The sequence below is a fragment of the Cavia porcellus genome, unplaced genomic scaffold (genome assembly GCF_034190915.1).
Source record: "Cavia porcellus strain 051 isolate PalLab524CR breed Dunkin Hartley unplaced genomic scaffold, mCavPor4.1 scaffold_23, whole genome shotgun sequence".
NCBI lineage: Eukaryota > Metazoa > Chordata > Mammalia > Rodentia > Caviidae > Cavia > Cavia porcellus.
The window spans coordinates 51,907,221-51,925,982 of NW_026947506.1; the positions used below are offsets into that span (position 1 = coordinate 51,907,221).

Genomic DNA, 18,762 nt, shown 5'->3' on the forward strand with positions numbered 1-18,762 from the left:
AGACCTGAATTGTTCACAAGCAGGGGATTTCTCAGGAGAGACTTCAGGTTGAAAGTTAAGAGGGAAAGATGACAAGAAAAGGGGGGGAATCTAACCAGGGGAACAGGTCTCCTGTACCCCTCACCCCGCCTCCTCTGAGCCCTTTGGGGCTCAGAGAACCTCCTGCAGCTGTTGTCTTTGAGGAATTAGAATCTGCATCTAGGTATTAGGCTTCATGGCAGTCACTGGCCCATTTTGTCCCTCTGCTATCAGGAGCAAGATCAGAGCTCCATGTTGGGCTTGCGTCTTATGCCACCATTAAACATCATCTCAGAGTTTTGCCTTCTAGAGCAAGGACACAGGAGGACCACATGTGGCCCTTTAGGTGCCAAACTGAGCATGCGTGGTCTTCTGAAAGGGTCGCTATAGAAAAGTCACCATTAGAAGAGCCAGGCAGGCGTTGGGAGCCACATCCTCCTGCAGCCACAGCCCACTCACCCCAGTGTCCTTTTCTGGCTGCAGGTGTTTCTTCCGTGGTGACTTCACCTCCACAAACCGCGCCTGCACTGGTCCGTGGCCACCGGCTGCTTCTGGTGCAGATGGCGGTGCTCCTGAGGAAGCAGCTGTTCTGCACGTGCAGAACCTGGAAGAGCACGGCCTGTGACCTGCTGCTGCCCGTCCTCTTCGTGGCCTTGGCCATGGGCTTGTTGTTCATGGTGCAGCCTCTGACCACTGACTACCCTCCCCTCCAAATGACACCAGGCCACTATGAGAGGGCAGAGATGTACTTTTTCAGGTAAGAAATGCACTCTCCTTTACATTTCAAAACTTGTCCGGTGGGTTGTGAGAAGTGTTTTGGACTGAGTGTGTTTCCCTGAAATGCACGTGTGGAAATCAGCTCTCCAGGGCGGACACCATATTAACAGGGTGCTTGGAAGCTGAGTAGGTCAGAAGGGTGGGTCCTTTGTGAGTGGGATTGTGCCCTCTGAAGAGACGACAAAACCAGCTGGAGACCGCCTTTCTTCCCTGTTGGGATATTGTTAAAGAAACATTCACTACAGCAATAAAATTTGGTAAAGACTTTAAACAGAACAAAGCAAAGCAGAAATGACTTATAAGAGGAGCAGTTCCCAGAGCCAGTCAGGCACTGAGAATTGCAGACAAGGATGTGAGCAGAAACCTTGTCTAGAACAACAGACACAAGGTACAGAAGATGGTTTCACTGCCTCTCACATGGTAGGTAAGATATTCAGTTGTGTACGGCTTGAGAAATCAGCCCCAGAGCTGCCTGTGACCATCAAACCTCAGTCACCGTGGTTATAGTTTGCATGGGCTTTGTGTCTTGAGCCCAGGGCAGGACCTGTCCCAGCCATAGCTGTGCATCAGTTTTATTCATGACACTGTGGGTTCCATGTGAGTGAATCAGGTGCCTGTGACCCAGAAGAAGTTCCTGTGGAACCTGGCCTGGGACTCTTGGTCTCTGACTTCTATCCTCCAGGGCTATGGGATACGAGTTTCTGTTGCTGAGAAATCTCCCAGTGTAGAGTCTTCTGTGAGAGCAGCCTGGATGAAGACAAACAGCAATAGTTTTAATGTTCTTAAGGATTTCAAATAACAAACTCCTTTTTTTTTTTTAATTTGAGGAGAATAAGGAAAAAAACACAGAAAAAGACTACAGGTAATACAAAATTTAAAAGATAGTAAGAAATCACATAGATTATGTATTCTCATCTTAGAAATAGTTGTTCAAGTTACAAATTTGAAGCATATAAAGTGGACTTTCAAAACAGTGAGAGTGCAAACAGTTTTGTTCAATGATCCAAAAAACACTCAGTAATATGGTTATCTATCTTACACACTTAAACATATATGCAGTTATAACCTTTAGATCAGTTTCGTTTCTTTTGTACAATGACAATTACACATTTTGGGTTTTATTACTCCCACAGTTCTTACTACTTTTTTTGAAGAGAGTAAAACCAAACGCAACGTATCAGAACAGAGTCAGTCAAATCAAAAGGATGGACATACTAATGTAAAAACAAAATATGAGGTGATCAACAATAGTTACCACACTGCCTCTTGCTATTTTAAGAAGAATTGACAGTTATAATGAAATTGAACTAAACAGTAAAGAATAAAACCAAAGCATTGGAGACATTACAGGATTTTAAAAGAAAATAATAGTCAACCGGAATGGGCATTATAATGATTTTTATTGTCTTCACAGTTATGCCTATACTTCGAACTTGGTACTATCAAGCAAAGCAGAATAGAGGAAAATCAGTCAAAACAAGATGGTGAGGGCAATACAGGATTTCAAATCAAGTTAATAGGAAATCAGAGTAGGTTACTATAATGTATCCTGCTATTGTTTATTTATTTTTCCCTTAATTAAAAAAAAAAGAAAAAATAAATAATTTTTAAAAGGGGGATTGAGATGAAAGAGGGCATAACAACAGAACAGCGCAGGTCAAATCATAACCACTTAAGCAAAATAGTGTTTCACCACAAGATATCCTGACATAGAAATAGTTACCATAGTGTCTGTTTCCTTAAAATCTTTGAGTATAACTTCTTATACTATAGCACCAAACATATCAAGACACTATAAAACCATTCAAGAGGATGACATTATTACAAGATATTTCAAACTAATTGACAGAAAATGAACAATGGTTTCTATATGAACTCCTTGTCTATAAAAGTTTTTGCTTATATTATCATATATAATAAAATCCAATAAGATACAACCTTTTAAGACCAATGGAGACAGAAAAATACACGTTTGATGGGACTTCTAAACAAGATGATACTAAATCAGCACTAGCTATTATGATGCCTTGTTTTCTCCAAAATTGCTGTTCCTACCTTCCAATCTTCTCTGCCTCATTTCTGTTAAGCTCTTTTTCTGTCGTTTGTTGTCAGTTTGTCTTCTCCATTTCGTTTTCTGCTCCATTCATTGTGGCCTCTCTGCCACTATTTCTGACATCTTGGTATTTTCCTTTTTTTAGACTATCCTGCAGTATTCTCTGTAGAGTTGAATTAGTGGTTGCAAATTCCCCTAGTTTCTCTTTATCTTGGAAGCACCTTGTTTTTTCATCAATTTCTAGGGAAAGTTGTGCAGGATATATCAATCTTGGCTGGAGGTTATTATTTTTGAAAGCTTGAATTATTTCCCCCCACGCTCTTCGTGATTTGATGGTTTGTGCAGATAAGTCTGCTGTAATTCTGATGGGTGTTCCCTTGTCAGTGATCTGTTTCTTGTCTCTGATGGCTTTTAATATTCTGTGCTTATATTGGATTTCTGGAATTTTGATTATTATATGCCTGGGTGTTGCTCTGTTTGGGTTGTAGGCAGCTGGAGTCCTGTATGCCTCATAATATCTGAGTATCTTTACCATTTGTCAAATTAGGGAAATTCTCTTGGATTATTTCTGTGAATAGCTCTTGTAGTCCATTTGTTTGTGTCCCCACTTCTTAGTTTTTGTATTATTGCTGTTTGTTTTTTTGTTACTTTTAAGGTTTTTCATTTCATGCTCGCATATTACAATTCTGCCCTCCAGTTCAGATAATCTATCCTTAGTTTCTTTCAAGCTATTATGCCAGTTTTCAATAGAATTTTTAGTTTCCTGGTAATCTCTTTGAACCTGCTTTACGTATTCCATGTTTTCTCTGTCTTCTCCATGAAACAATTCTCAACCCTTTTTTTGTTCTTCCATTCCACCATCTGTTTTTTTCTTGGGTGGTGCTTAGCATTTCTCTATTCTACTTATGTCTTGCTTCAGGTCATTAATAACTTCATTCCTGAACTTGTCTATGAGGCTCTGGAGATAGCGCTTTATGTTTATTGGTGCCGTGTCTACTATTGCATGTTTCTCAGGATTGGGGGCCGAGGACCCTTTCTTGTTGCTCCCTCTTCCCATATTCTTTGTTCCTTATATTTAAGCTTGTATAGGAGGCCCACCTTCCTTCCCTGTTGGCCACAGTCTGTTTGAATTGCACCGGCTAGGTGTTCCTGCCCACCGCAGTGGCACCAAGGAGACACAGACCTGGGTAGCCTATGGTGGGCCTGCCCCTCCAGGTCAGCCTACCTCAGGCTTCATGGCTAGGGTGCACCTCTAGGCACTGGGACAGCAGCATCTGACAGGCCAGGCACTCTCCACCAATCCCACTTGAGAGGGGGATATGTGACTGAAGTCACTGCAGCTTCTCGTTCCGGGTAGTCTGCCCGGTCTGAGTATGTCCTCCACTGAAGCCTCCTTCTCTATGGAAGGGTCCCGGTTGGCTCACTCACTACGGGTTGATGCAGGGCACCTGGCCAGTCCTGCTCTGAACTCCTTTCAACGCTTTCCACTCCGAGCTTTTGCACCTCTCTCCACGATGTGCCGACCGGGATGAAACAGCAGCTGCACGTAATTCAAATCTCAGTTTCCAGTGGTGCGGGTCCAGCTTCTGTGCTGAGACCTTATCTGTGCCTGCTATATCACCAGGATTGCGTTTCCAAGTGGTTTCTCTTAATTTAGTTTGTTCCTGGGTCAGCAAAGAATATCCCACCTTGCCTGGGACTTCCTGCCCGGCACCATTCCTAGATTTCAAGATTTCAAGTGCGGTTTCTCAGAGAGCCTCAGAGGCTGCTGCTATCTATCCACCATGTTCTTCTGGTTCCCAAATAACAAACTTCTAGTGTGAAGGCTGGGGTAACAGAGTGGTGGTAGTGTTTACCTTATTCGTGAGAAAGCACTGGCTTTTATCACCAACACGGGAAAAAACTACTATGAACACTTTCCCTATTTCTGAGGTCAGAATTTGCAGGAGTACGTTTTGGGAAGCCTTTGCGCCTTTTAGGCTGCCTCACAGCAAATGTGTAGACCAGTGGGGCCACTGGACCCCTGGCCAGCATGCAGCTGGCTCCTCACGGTGACAGCCCAGAACCCCTGATGAACAGGACGTGAGGCCTGGCATGCACTGCCTTCCAGGCCCTGATCAGGAAGTCAGAGGCCAGATTTAGGATTTTAGCAAAGTCTATAAAGTGTGTGCTCTCCTCCTCTCCCCAAGTCACCTGTAGGCTGACAGCAGGTTCTGCACACACTGCTCTGCAGAGAGCCTTGTGCCTCACACATGGAAGCTATAAACATCTTTCAACCAGGGAACATCAGGGTTTGCCCACCAGAAATCCAGAAGAGCCCAAGTTGAGCCACCAAAGAATCAACTCAAGACCCTGCCAGAGCTGTAAGTTTATAGATTTGGGGTCGAAAGACACTGAAGGAGGGACCTCGATCATTCATTGATATCAGTAGCCTCAGTTTGGCTGAGTTACTCCAGATCCAGCCTTCACTACTTTCTCTTGAGAACTAATTCAACACCAGGAGAGCAGCATGAATCCCTTCTGAGACCGAAACCCTAAGGATCCAGCTATATTCCGGCAAGACCCATGCCTTGAAGGTTTTATCACCTTAGCATCCCCAGACTAGGACCAGAAGCCTGGCACATGAAGTTCAGGGAGACCCACTCAAACCATTTCCAAACCATAGCAATATGCAGAGAAGCGAGGCCTGTCTTGAGAGAGTTCACATTCAGGTTGCCAGGCAGATGGGGGGTCTCGGAACTGTTGTGAGATGCTTGTTGCAGCAGTTGTACCTAAGTTGCAGGAGGTACCATTTGAGGGTGTAAAGGACGACTTTTATAAAACCACGGCATCTGTGAGAATCTGCAAAGGTCAATATGTATTTCCCAGGCAAACAGGAAAGAAAGTTTCTTCTAGAGCAAGGAGTGGGCAAGTTCTTCTAGAGGGTAAGCCGGAGAAATGAGCGCAGTTGAGGAAGTCTTGGGGCTTCCTGAAGATGTCATGAAGCATTTTAAGTAGAAGAGCCCCGCTTTTTCAAACTGAGAGGAGAGAGGTTAGGAAGTCTTAAACTCTAGGGTGTGTTATAATGGGGTTTATTCTTACAGCCTCCAGGCATGCAGGCTAGTTTGGAGCACTCCTCCTGATTCTCTTTCTTCTTCTAGGCAACTGTGATATGTAAGATTCCTTCTTTATCCTTGGAGAGGAGAATTCTTTCCTTTTTGAAACCTTTTCTGCAGCAGACTTGCAGACTTCATTCTTTACTGAGATCAAGCCAATTTTCCTCTATTGTTGGTATAATCATTTCCTCACATCCATTTCCCCTTGTCTCTTGTTAGAATGCCTTTTTACATCACATGCTATGATCTCCCAGTCCATCTTTCAAGTTCTTTATCTTGCCTTGAAGATTTCTTTGTCTTTCCTTTTGTCACTGTGATATTTCTCCCGTGACACTTTTTGTATCTCAATGGTGACTACTCATTTAATTAATGTTTTTACTTTTATATTCACAAGGCTGTCCTTTCTAGGTTTAGAAAGTCTTATGCAGGTGTATGAGTCTCAACTCTTTCTCATCTCTAAGTAGTTTTTGTTGTTAAATTGTGTATTCATCTGGTGAGTGTATATTTAGTAAGCATCTACACTGAGTGTTCCTAGGATGCCTTGTTCCTAGGATGGTGGTCCCCTGTGCTGCTTTGTCAGATCTGATAGGATGTCACTGTGGACAGGAGGCAGTTCTCAGAGCTGGAGACAAAGTACACACTGCCTCTGTTGGGCACAGGTGGTTGAGGGACCTTCCCCCGTGTAGCTGAGGCACCTTTCTGCTTTTCATAGCTTCCTTATTTCAGAAACGTGAAGGCATCAACTCCTCCGATAAATCAGAGGAGGCCAAGGTCAGCATCACTGGAGATCTGCAGGACTCTGAAGGCCACCCTTATACGCCAGGATTCAGCTTATAATCACAGAAGTGATGACCTAAACAACCTCCACCTGATAGATTTCTCCAAAAGCCTAAAATGATGGTGAACCTTTTTGATCTTTCATAATACAAACAGTTCGCTAGAGGATGGGTGCTGTAGGTCACCACCACTGTCTGTCCTAAGAGTTCTCTGGGTGTTTACCAAGACCAGAGCTGTCTTGCCACCTGCATGGATGTTGTGAATACTTGTAATAATTTATGTCCCTGTGACACAAACAGGGCTTGTTGCACTAGGGCCCCAAATCAGAGCAAAAAGATTTTGTATGGAAGCCGCCCTTCCATCCATCCACAGATGACTGGAAAGAAACACGCTGTTGCACAAATGGAACACTACTGTGGCCTAAAGAAGGATAGGCACAGCCATTTGTAGGAAGAGGAAGGCACTCAAGACCACATTAAGTGAAATAAACCTGACACGCAAATTTAAATATCACATGGTTTCTCTAATGTGAGAAACTCAGATGATAAAGAGCAGAATGAAGGATAGATAATAGGAAACTACTTACCAAAAGGGAAGTGGATCAAGGAATGGAGGGACAGGGAAAGGAAGGGAGGGGGAGGGGATGGACAAAGAATGAAGCGGTGATGCACACGTACTAGCTCCGCTCTGGGGAGGTAAACTTTACAATGCAAACATGGCCTAATAAAAAGTAGCACAGTATTTGCATGAAATGTTCCTGCGACTTCCTGTGTGCCTTAAACCATCTCCAGATGACTGTCATGTCTGGTACGATGTAGCTGCTAGGCAAACAACTGTGCTCTGTGTTGTTTAGGGAATGATGACAAAGGTCAGTTGTCCACACCATGCAGAGACTTGGTTGGACACACAGAGCCATGGATACAGAATGTTTTACGTGCAAATAGTTCAAAAACTCAGAAGTCTGACTCCTCTCTGGGTGCTCCTACAGCTACTGGAGCCCCACGTTGAGCCCTGAGCAGGTTCCTCTCTGCTCACTTCCCTTTTGGAAGCGCTGAGGGAATCCTCTCCATTGAGATCCCTCAGCGGTCCCTCAGCTGAGCATTACATCAGCTCTGACCTGCGGCAGCACGTGTGTCCCTCTGTGGTCTCCAGGGGTGAGTCCGCAGAGATCCTGATGCTGACATAAAATGGAACAGTACCTCTTCTTAGGCTTCCCAGCAGCCTGGGAGCCTGGTGTAACTCCCTCTTTAAAATTCCTCCTTGGCAAGTTTGGGAGTTAGGGGAAAGTTTCAGTGCTGATTTTCCCTCAGCCTGGGGGAGGTGGTGAAGGACTCTAGATGAGGGGGACAAATACTTCTTGCTTTCAATCAGTGACATTTGCCACACTGCTGAGTTTTCTGAGTCCCTGCACATCACAAGATGTTTCACACACATGGGCACCCTGTGGGCTGCGCAGGAAGCCGGCCTCTGTAACACAGCCCCAGACACCAGCCTGGCTGTTCCAGCATGGCTTCCCTGCAGCTCTGCTGCCATCTCCTAGTGTCTGTCACCTGTCCTGTGGTCCCTGGCCTTTGCTCCTCAACGATAGGAACTTGTACACCCAGCACTCGAGCAGTTTCTGGCAGATCAGAAAGCGTGCATTCCAGGAGCTACCATCATGCATGGATATACGTGTTGCGTTGCTGTGGTTGGCACCCAGCCCGTGTCTGCTGAGTGAATGAATGCATGAATCCCTTGGCCCCGGGTAGGGAGGTCACATTCCTGTCCCTTTGTCTCACCTTTTCCAGTGGGTTCAGGGAGCCACTGGAAAATCTCTATCCAGAAAAATCTCTGTCAAGCTTAAGACGCGCCTTTGAGTCTCACGTCTGCTGTTTTGGGAATGTAGTCATTGCTGGGATCAGTGGAGACCTGCCTGAACCAGCTCACAAGCTGAAGGTCCAAACCCCATGGGGCACTTAATACACGCAATGGAGGTGTAGGGTGTGGGGGGAATTCCACAGGGAGGGGAGTCTCGCCCGAATCTGGTCCCGACACCTCCCAGGACCAGGTAGTAGGAGACTGGAGAAAGAAGGGAGCAGAGAGGGTGATGAGCCGAGGGGACAGTGGAGTCGAGATGGAGACGGCTGCAGGCCCTGGAGTAGTGGACTCCTAGCAGCGTGACCTGAGTCCAGTGCAGCGCTGTGGTCACTGCCATGGCCACAGGTGACCGTGTTTGTGCTGGGGCACCCCCTCTGTGCTGTGGCTAACGTGGTCCTGCCCCAGGCCGGGCACAGAACTGTGTGATCACTCTGACCATTGCAGCTCACGAATGTCCCCTTGGTGCCGTCTTGTGCCCCATGTGCCTGGTTGGACACTGACACTGTGTTTACTATCAACAGCCTTGGTGGCTGGTCTTTCGGAGTGCGGGTCCTGGGCAGAGCTCAAGACGTGAATGGGAGCGCCACAAAACCAAGACCTCCAGCAAAGGTAAGAGTGCTTCTCCCCTTCTCTCTGTTTTAGAAAGTAGAGAGATTAAAAACCCAATATAAGCCGAGCCCAGCGGCATAGGCCTACAGTCTCAATGCTTTAGGAGGCTGAGGCAGAAGGATGGCAAATTTGAGCTCAGCCTGGGCAACTTAGGGGTGACTGAGATCCTGTCTCAAAATAAAAGGCCTGGAATGCAGCTCAGGGTGAGGACTGGTTCCGTGTCCAGTAACAAAACTAACATCGACGTCAACAGCAACAATCACAGCAGCAGTAACAGCAGCAGCAGCAGCAGCCAAAGGTGTTTCTGAGCAGAGTTGGAGGCAGGGACAGATGCCATCCCAGGCTGGGACTGAGGCTGCTTGTGTGTAAATGTCCCCTTGAAAGAGAACATTGAACTGTGGTACTTTCGGGGGTTTAGAAATAGGACAAGTGGGTTACTGCTCCTTTATGGTCAGAACAGGACCAGCAGATGTGATGTGAGTGGGAAGCACACCTCATGTTCAGTGTTCCCATAGTCGCATTAACTGGGAATGTCACTCTTATCCCCTGTGGCCTAGGAACATTTGTATATAAACTTCAACTCCTCATCATAAAGGAAGCTGAGTGGATGCAACTGACACACAGACAGAGGCAGTGACCCAGGACCGCTCTTGGGAGCCCTGGGCTGGGCTCTCCTGCACATTAGGAAATTTCCTGAGGGCCTTGCAGAGAGGAGGTGGGAGGGGTAGGACTGTGGGATCGGGGGATGGCAGACTTCACCTGCAGGGACAGAGGCTAGTGAGCAGGTCTTCCCAGGAGAGAGATCAGCACAACCCAGAAGGATGGGCAGAGATGACCTGAGCAAGGCTTTCAATCCTCAGCCCTAGGGAACAGTGTGGTGATGCCTGGGCACACACTGGAGAGGACAAGGGGACACTGGAGAGGATGGTGTGAGTTTAGCTAGGGCAGCAGTGCAAAAATGGCCCACAGCCCTGTCTTTGCTTAGCCCGGTGTGGTGCCTGCATGCAGGTTTATCACAAGAGCTGATGACACAGGGACATCTCCAGGGGCCCAGAGGCCTCTCTGTGCTCCTGCGGGGATGTGCACCCTCCAAGTGGGCTTGCAAAATTGAGCAGGATGAGGACCCACACACCTAGAGTTTCACCCAGGGGATAAATTTTCTACAGGCCCTTCCTGGAATCATCCCTGACCAAAACCTGCTCAGTCACGCTTGGCCATTTAATCCCAGAAGAAGATTCTAAATCACAGTGCAGAGGCTTAGGAAATCCCCTCTTCAGCTGAGGTCCCTGCAAACTGCTCTTCCTTTCAAAGCAGTGGAAAGACTCACAGCTCGGTGTGAAACTGGCATCATTCATACCTTGGAGAAAAACCATTCATGATGCATTTGCTTTGTGTTTTGGAGCATATTGCCCACCATTATTGACACAGACCTAACGTGTGGAAGGAATCTGTTTATTTCCTGGGTGCACATTTTGACTTTTCAGTCAAGTCCCATCCAAAGCCATCTTAATTACAGTAGATGGCCGCATCTTAGTTCTGAGGGTAGGTGTCTTTCCCAGGGAAGGCTTGGGGCTCCCATATTTCCCCAACACCCCTTCTCACCTTGGTTTAGGCAGCCCTTCTGCACCGAACCAGCTGTGTCCGAGTGCGATTTCTGCAGTGTTTCCTAGTGTCTGATGTCTTTTGCCAGGTGCAGGCTTGTGAATGAGTTGCATGTGGATCTCTGAGGCTTTTTCCGTAACTCAGCTTTGCAGGTCATGTTTGGGGTTCTTGTTGGTGCAGGCTGCCCTCACTGGGATTTGGAGAATATTGGGGGAGCCAGAAGCAACACCCTGCAAGCTCCAGGCTTCTCTGCCCCAGCAACATCCCCTATCACCATCCTTCTCTCAGAAATCTTAACAAGTGCTCAGAGCCACACCCAGGATCTTGGCTCTGAAGCCGTCCGTTGACTTTTCGCCTAGGAATCCCCAACCCAGATTTACAGCACACATGTTCTAGTTCAAAGTTGACATTTTAGGTAGCTATTTTATTATTTATTTAGTTAATCAAACTCAGGACCTTGCCCTTTCCAGGGAAGCACTTGGTAACAGCTATTTTAATGCTGCCTAGTACGGGGCACCAGGTTATAGTTGCCCACAGCAGTTTTCTTGGCATGTTTTTTTCAGCATTCCCACAGGTTTTATCAACTACCTCTAAATTCATCGAGTGTCTTTCGGTCTGCTACTTGTGGACCTTGAAAGCAGCGATGCCCATTCACAGCTTTTGTGACCCTAAGGCACCTGTTAGTGTTCTCATTGCATGTGTTGTCTCTCACCACAGCATTGCTGTGTGACAGGGATTGGGAACCTCAGAGGCCTCAGCACTACACACCATGTATTCAGCAGCCTGCAAAGTTCGGCAGTGGTGGGCAGCCTGGCTACCTGAGCTGCTAAGATCTGTGCACATACAAGGTGGAAGTGGATAGGTCCCAAGGGGACCCTTGCATATCCAGAGGCTGCATGCACAGAGGTCAAAGTGGAGAGAGAGAAAAGGAGAGAAGGAGAGGGAAAGGGGGAGAGGGAGAAAATAGGACAGGGGGAGGGACAGAGGATCGCTCAATGAGATGGGTAGGTTTCCTACAGGGAGAGTTAATCGTTGGCTTTAAACCAAGAAACACAGGTTTCAGATGGTCACTCCGAAGGACAGTTCCCTTGCATGTCTGCCCTGTTCATGTAGGACATGAGGGGCTGAGTATGCTGTCCTCTCCTGTAGGCTGCATCTTCCTGACTTCTCCCATAGGGTGGAGGTCGCCAGGCTGGATCAAGCAGGTAGGGGAGCCAGGAGGAGGCGAGGACTGGAAGCTGGGCGAGGTCCAGCTTGGTGTGAGGTGGGGTTCGGCTTAGCCTGTGTCCTGACTTCTGGCAGGGAGACCCAGCCTGTGCTCTCTCTTGGTGAATCAGAGGCCCAGGCAGGACCACAGGACAGACACGGGCTTGTTAAACCCGTGCCAGTGTCACAGGCCAGGGGCCAAAACCAGTCTGGTGTGGCAGAGCCTGGTCGGTCTGGAGGGGCATGAAATGCACCTGACAGCATGGGAAGCCCAGGGACAAGAAGGCTTCTAGAGTGGGGCCCTCGGCCCAGGAGAGCAAGGAGGGCCGGGGTGAGGAGGGTGACCCTGTCCTCCCAGCTTCCTACCTCCCCAGCAGCCGCACCTCCCTTTCTGTGGGCCACTGTGCTGTGTCACTGTAAGTCAGAAAGAGGTCATCGGCTTTTAAAACAAAGATTAAAAAGACTGAAACAACACAAGTGGAGCAAACAAAACAAAATATGAATGCCTTAGTCCTCAAGCTAAGGCCAGCATTAGTTTTAGGATTTTTTTCCCCTCCAGCTAAATATTTAAGAAGATCAAGCTGTGTGTGGTGGCTCATGTTTGTAATCTGAGTACCTGAAGCAGGAGAATCCTGAGTTTAAGGCCAGCTGGGGATACACAGTGAGACTGTGGAGAAGGGTAAGTAAAAAGAATTAGAATGCGTTAGGTAAACCTGGCATGGTGCACACCTGTAATCCCAGCATTGGGAGGCTAAGGCAGGAGGATCACCATAAGTTGTTTGAGGGCAGTCTGGGCTATATAGTTAGCTCAAGGTCTGAACTGCATAACAAGAATCTGACTCAAAAAAACAGAACAAAAACAAAAAGATGTGTTAGGTACATGTACCAGCTCCCCACGAGGAACGTTATCCTTTTGTACTACAAGCATGTACTAATCAAAATAGAAATAAGGCAGAGCATCTCAAATGGGGTCCAGGGAGAACCCAGCTTCCAGAGGCCAGAGTTTTCTAAAGAAGCCTGTCTCTTGTCTGTGAGTTCCAGAAGTGGGGTTCCTGTGTAGGCGTTCCTGGGGGCGGGCATGATGTCCAGGGAGACCATGAGGAGATGAGCTTCAGCCGTGTGGAAGGGACCTTGAGCTCTGCCTCTAGTGGGCGGAGCAGCTGGACCTGCTTCTGAGCTGTGAGTTGTGCTCTCTGAGTTGGGAGCTGTCATCTCTGCTGGAGGAGCTCGGCCCTTCCCCTCCTTCGCAGAGCTGTGGTTTCAGCTGCTTTGGATCTACTGCTCTTGTTTTCTGTGGTGTGGGGTCCACCCGCCCCAGCCCCACTCTGTAGACTCTCACGGGGTATCCCCAGTTCTGCACTGAGCACCTCTCCAGCTTCACTCCCTCCCCTTGGAGCTTAAAGGAGGCCTGGCCAGGACTTCTCTGTAGAGTTAAAATACTCAAGAAAGGGGGTATTTTTTCTGAATTGCTGGAGAAGGTGAGCAGAGGAAGGGTGGGAGAATGCTGTCTCGCTCAGCAGCGTCCAGCTTGGTTTTTAAAGGACCCTAGCATCTCTGATCACGTAGCTGTCCCAGGGACACAGTAGCTGCCCCCAGAGGATCTTGGATTAAGCACAGTTGGTCTTAGCAGGATGCGGTGCAAAAGGAGATTGCAGGTCTGGGTCACACCTCGTGTAAGCTTTGGTGACTCCTGAAGTGGCTGCACTTGCTGGGGCAGCATCAGTGCCCACAAGTGGATCGTCCCTTGCAAAGATGGCACCGTGTAGGTGTAGGCTCATCTCCCGATGAGCGCTTTGGCAGGTGGATTAAGACCTGCTGTTCTGGTTGGTTCTCTGTATTTCTAGAGGACATTCAGCAGCTCCCAGGATGAGCACCGACTTTTCAGGAAAGGGTGGAGATTTTGCCATGTAGGCAGTGATGGTTTGAGTAGTGTCTTTGTGACACTTATTATCCTGATTTGATAACATTCTGTCTCACTTCCTCCCGCACCTTGCTTCTCGCCAAGAGGTCCACAGCTTTGTTCTCCATGCTCAGCAAACGTTCGGTCCAATTTATTTTGAGGAATAATGTCCTCCATTGCGTTATTAATTTGAAAGTCATTTTTTCCCTTCTGCTCATCTTCCACAGTTTTAATTTGCAGGTGAAATTTCATTAGCTCACCAACCGAGGAAGAGGAGAAGAAGAAAGGTGACAGGCCTCAGTTCCCTGTTCCCTCCGAGACTATGATTAGCGAGCAGCATTCGTATTTGTTCTGCAGAAAAATTAATCTATTTTTAGCTGTAAATTACATGCTTGAGATAAATATTAGCAGCTTGGAATTGACTGCTCAGTGTCAGCCGGGGGCGATGTCCCATTCTCAGGTGCTGTGGGCGCTGATTGACACCTGCAGTCCTGCACCCAGGAGAGACTGAGGAGCATGCATCTGGAGGACAGCACTAAAGCACCTCTGCTTTTCAGGTGTGGTTTAACCAGAAGAGCTTTCACTCCCTGCCCTCCTACGTCAGTCATCCGGACAACCTCTTTCTGTGGAGACACTTGCCCCTGGGGCATGGACTGGAGACCTTATGGTAAGGTTCTGTTTTGTGCAGTAGAATTGACTGCTTTCAAAAGAGCAGTGTCTTTTAAATGAAGGAGGCAGGGATGGTGTTGAGAAGGAGAACAAAGCATGAAGCGCAGGCTCCTGCTGGGAGCCAGTCTGCAAGGGAGGACACTCAGGGGTAGGTGCCTCCTGCTTCCTGCTTTCCTGTCCCAGCTGAGTTGTCTGACTTTCCCAGAGGGACAAAAGCCAGGATAGGGATAGAATTTCTGTGGTTGTCTGATGTCTTACAGAAGCAAGAGAAACTCCCATTTTAAGGGCACCATAGTGTGGGATTCTGCAAAGGAGAACACAGATCCCTGTGAGCGACTGCTGTGATGTGATTTATGCAGGGGTCTCAGCCCACGGTTTATCTGCAGGGATCAGGGTGGATTACCAAAGCTTTCTTATCTTGGTAAATGGCACAATGCAGAGTTAATTTATTAGTTGGAGGGAATCTTTATTTGCTTTACTTGAATGGGCAAGTTACAATTTATCTAGCAAATTTGGTTTTCTTTTAAAGACTGAAACAGGAAATGTTAGCATCAATAGGCCATATCCATCATAATTTATGTGCAAAACACATTTGTTGAAATATTAATTCACATAGAAATGGAGCTAAGGACAGTGATACCTCAGTTCACAAACTTAATTCTTCCCACGATTCTGGTCCCAAAATGAGGAGAGGAGGAGAGCCGAATCAAATTTTCTCCTAAGGTCCACCTTGAACCTAACCACTGAATTTGATTCGGTTCTCATCCGATTCAGTTTGTGACCAGAGTCCTGGAGAGAATTAAGTTTCGAAACCAAGGCACCACGGTAATTACCCTAATACCCTTTAGCTTTAGCCTAATGTTCCTTCACTGTTGCGTATTTGTTTTCTCTTCCCTGCCAAACTATCTTTTCAGTGCTGGGGAACTGGGCTCAGAGCCTTGTGCACATCAGACAAGAGTTCTACCGCTGACTCAGCCCTGGTGATGTCCCATTCTTAACATAAATTCACTTGTGACACCTTAATGATTTCATAGGGATAACGGGTGATATAAAACATTTAAGATGCTGTGACTGACAGCAGTGCGAAGATGCACAGAGTCAGCTGGAGGAGGAAGGCGGGGGGACATGCCTGAAGGGCTGAGATGAACCAGAAACCCCGTGAGTGATTTAACACCCCCGGTTTAATTTTCACACCAGTTTTGCAGGATGAGTCATGTGCCCACCTTGCTGGTTAGAAAGCTGATGTCCTGTGAAATCAGCAGCGGTGGTCCCTGCAAGTTAGTAAGGGGCGGTGACTGGACGCTAAGTCCTGCTAATGAGGATCCCTGGCCCCGCACTAGGTCACAGCACCAGCCCAGAGGCCTCCAGCAGGGCAGACACCTGCGGTGAGGAAGCTGAGCATGGGCTTTGGCATCACAAGGTAGGTCTTGTCTTCGCTACTGCTGGGTGTGGACCCCAGGACCTTACTCTTGCTCAGCACTCTGCCACTGAGCTCAGGCCCCAGCTCTGGCAGCACTGCGGGTTCAGACAGGGCAGAGAGGCCAGGCCGATTTCATCAGGGAGTGTGCTGACCTCTCTGGAGAGATGGGTTAAGTCAAATTCTCCTGGACTGTGACTGACTGGGTAAGAAGGGTGGACTTTGACCATCGGGAGATGTCTTTCTAAGCATCTGAGGGTCTAAGGTGTGTGAGGATGGGTGGATCTGGAAGCTGTGACTGCATGGGATAGGCTGGTCCCAAAGCAGTGAGCCATTGGCCCGACAGCTGTTACAGTTCAGAGGTGACCCTGGCCAGACCCAGGTGAGTGTGGAAAGCAATGACAAGGGTCAGGCGGACAGAGAATAGGTTGTGGTGCTGGGGACGAGGGCAAGAGAGTATCTAAGAACCTGAAATGGGAGTCCCAGTCTTTTCTACTGAACAACTTCCTGCTCAGCCCGGTGGCCTTTTGGAAGCACCTTGGGGAAGAGCTTCGTGCAGGGAAGGGGACAGGTGGCTGGCACAGTGTCAGAGGTGGCAGCTGTGACCGCCCATGGAGGTGACTACACGCAGCAGGGGTTATGGTGCTACAGAGAAAATCAGCAGTGAAGGCAATGGGGCCTGAACCCTCACCCTGACTCAGTCCTGATGGACTAAGGTAGTCAGTGAAATGCTTCCGAGGCAGAGATACAGAAGGTTGCAGAGGGCAGGGAGAGAGGAGCTGGACACCGTAGCCCCAGAAGGGGGGCTCGGCCTGCAGATGGGCAGGGTGGAAGGAACAGGGGAGGCTTCAGGGTCATCTTGGAGGGGAGAGTCCAGGCATCGGCTGGATCCACAGGGCAGATGGAGTGATGGAATGGAAATCAAAGAAGACATGAGAAAACTGTGTGTGTGTGTGCACACGTGGCATGTGTAGTAAGGAATAATGGAGAGCAGGCTGATGGGATGAAGAAGTGAGCATAATGGAACATTCAAAAGTATCAAGTAAATCCCGTTTGGCTGCCATGCCTGCACTCCTAGCACTGTAGGGAGGCTGAGACAGGAGAATTGCATGTTGACTTAGAAACTTAGTGACTTAGAAAAACTCTCTGGCAAGAACCACAGTGCCCACTCTGTGGCAGGCCAGAATGTGAGAAGGGTTCAGCTCCTACCCAAGGCTTCCTGGAAGGGGAGGGGCAGGCCACTCCCACCGTCAGACCACTCTCTTCTGGATTCTCCCACAGCCTCTCCTGTCTGTGCCCGGTGGTGGTGGTTGTAATTTGGAGCCTCCTGCAGTGCCTTGCCTGGGACCTAAAGAAATGGCAGACCCCACAGCCCTGTCCTCTGGGCCCCAGGGCCCCAGCCGGCCCTGTGTGAGTTTCCCTGCTGTGTTAGGGTGGGGGGGAGGAGGGCATTTTCCTTAGTACTCAGTGTCAGTGTGTGTTCAGCTCACAGTGATCACACTTGATGTGGGGAGCTGCTGCACGCACCGGTCACCTCTTAGTTCTTCCTCTGTCCCCTTGCCCCCTCCTCCCACCTCCTGTCTTTCATCTCTAGGTTCCTTTGCACATAGGTTCCAATGTGCAAAAGCTCTGCCTCCCAGTTTTCCTGTTATGAATCTTCTATTTTCCTTTTAAAATCATGTGTACTTTGGTTCTTCACGTAAGCCAGACCTTGCGATATTTAAGCTCCTGTGTTTGATTTATGTCACTTGTAATCCTCTCAGACTGTATCTATCTTCCTGGAAGTGACTAAAGGTTTGTCCTTCTTTATGACAGAGTTGTACTCCACTGTGGGTACATACTACATTTCCTTTACCCATTCGTCTGTGGATGGACAGTGAGGCCACTTCCAAGACTCAGTCATTGTGAACTGTGCTGCTGTAAACTTGGGTATGCGTGAATCACTGTAATACCGTGTCTTTATCTCTTGTCAAACGATACCTAGAAAGGGAACAGTAGTGTTGGATGGAATTTCTGGCTTTCGCCTTTTGCGGCATCTCCGTACAGATTCCTGCATCTCCGCTGCTGAGAAGCGGCTGCTCTTTTCAGTTGCCCATTTTTGAGTGGATCTTTTGTTTTGGAGGAGTCTTATCCTTTTTGAGTTCTTTACATATTCTAGACATTAGTCCTCTATCTGAGGAATAGCTGGAAAAATGTACCCCCGTTCTGTAAGTTGTCTCTTCGCTCTGTTGGTTGTTTCATTTGCTGTGCAGAGGCTTTTTAATTTGATCTGGCCCTGTTCCTTCATTATTGATGTTATTTCTTGTTCAGTTGGAGTTTCGTTTAAGAAGGCCACGCCTAGGCCTAAGTCTGTGAGAGTTTTATCTGTTTTACCTTTTGCATATTCACTGTTTCTGTTTTAATATCTAGGTTTTCGATTCACTTTTGATTTTACTTTAGTACATGGTAACATATCTGGGTTCAAACTTCTGTTTGTGTATGAACAGATGGTTAAACATATGCAAATCAATAAATGTAACATATCACATAAACATAAGCAAGCAAAAAAAATCGCATGATCTTCTCAACAGGTGCAGAAAGAGCCTTTGGAAAACCTACCATCCGTTTATGATAAAAGCCTTGAGGTAAACAGGTAGAGGAGGACCTTACCTCACCTAATAAGAGCCATTTATGTAAAACTTATTGCTAGGGTCGTATTACATGAGGAAAACCTGATTGGTTTCCCCTAAGATAAGGAACAAGACAGAGATGGCCCTGTCTCCAATCCTGTGCAGTATAGTAC

The 18,762-nt window shown here is 47.6% G+C and overlaps 1 protein-coding gene across 1 annotated transcript in view; it reads left to right on the top strand.

Annotated features, from left to right (window-relative positions):
* Nucleotides 1–517: 517 nt before the first annotated feature.
* Nucleotides 518–18,762, top strand: part of LOC100729015 (ubiquitin carboxyl-terminal hydrolase 42-like) — a 109,649-nt gene continuing 91,404 nt past the window's right edge. The window contains exons 1-3 of the mRNA XM_063234384.1: nt 518–775; nt 9,099–9,186; nt 14,452–14,561. The gene's annotated coding sequence lies outside the window, so the exon portion shown is untranslated. The remainder of the gene's footprint in view (nt 776–9,098; nt 9,187–14,451; nt 14,562–18,762) is intronic.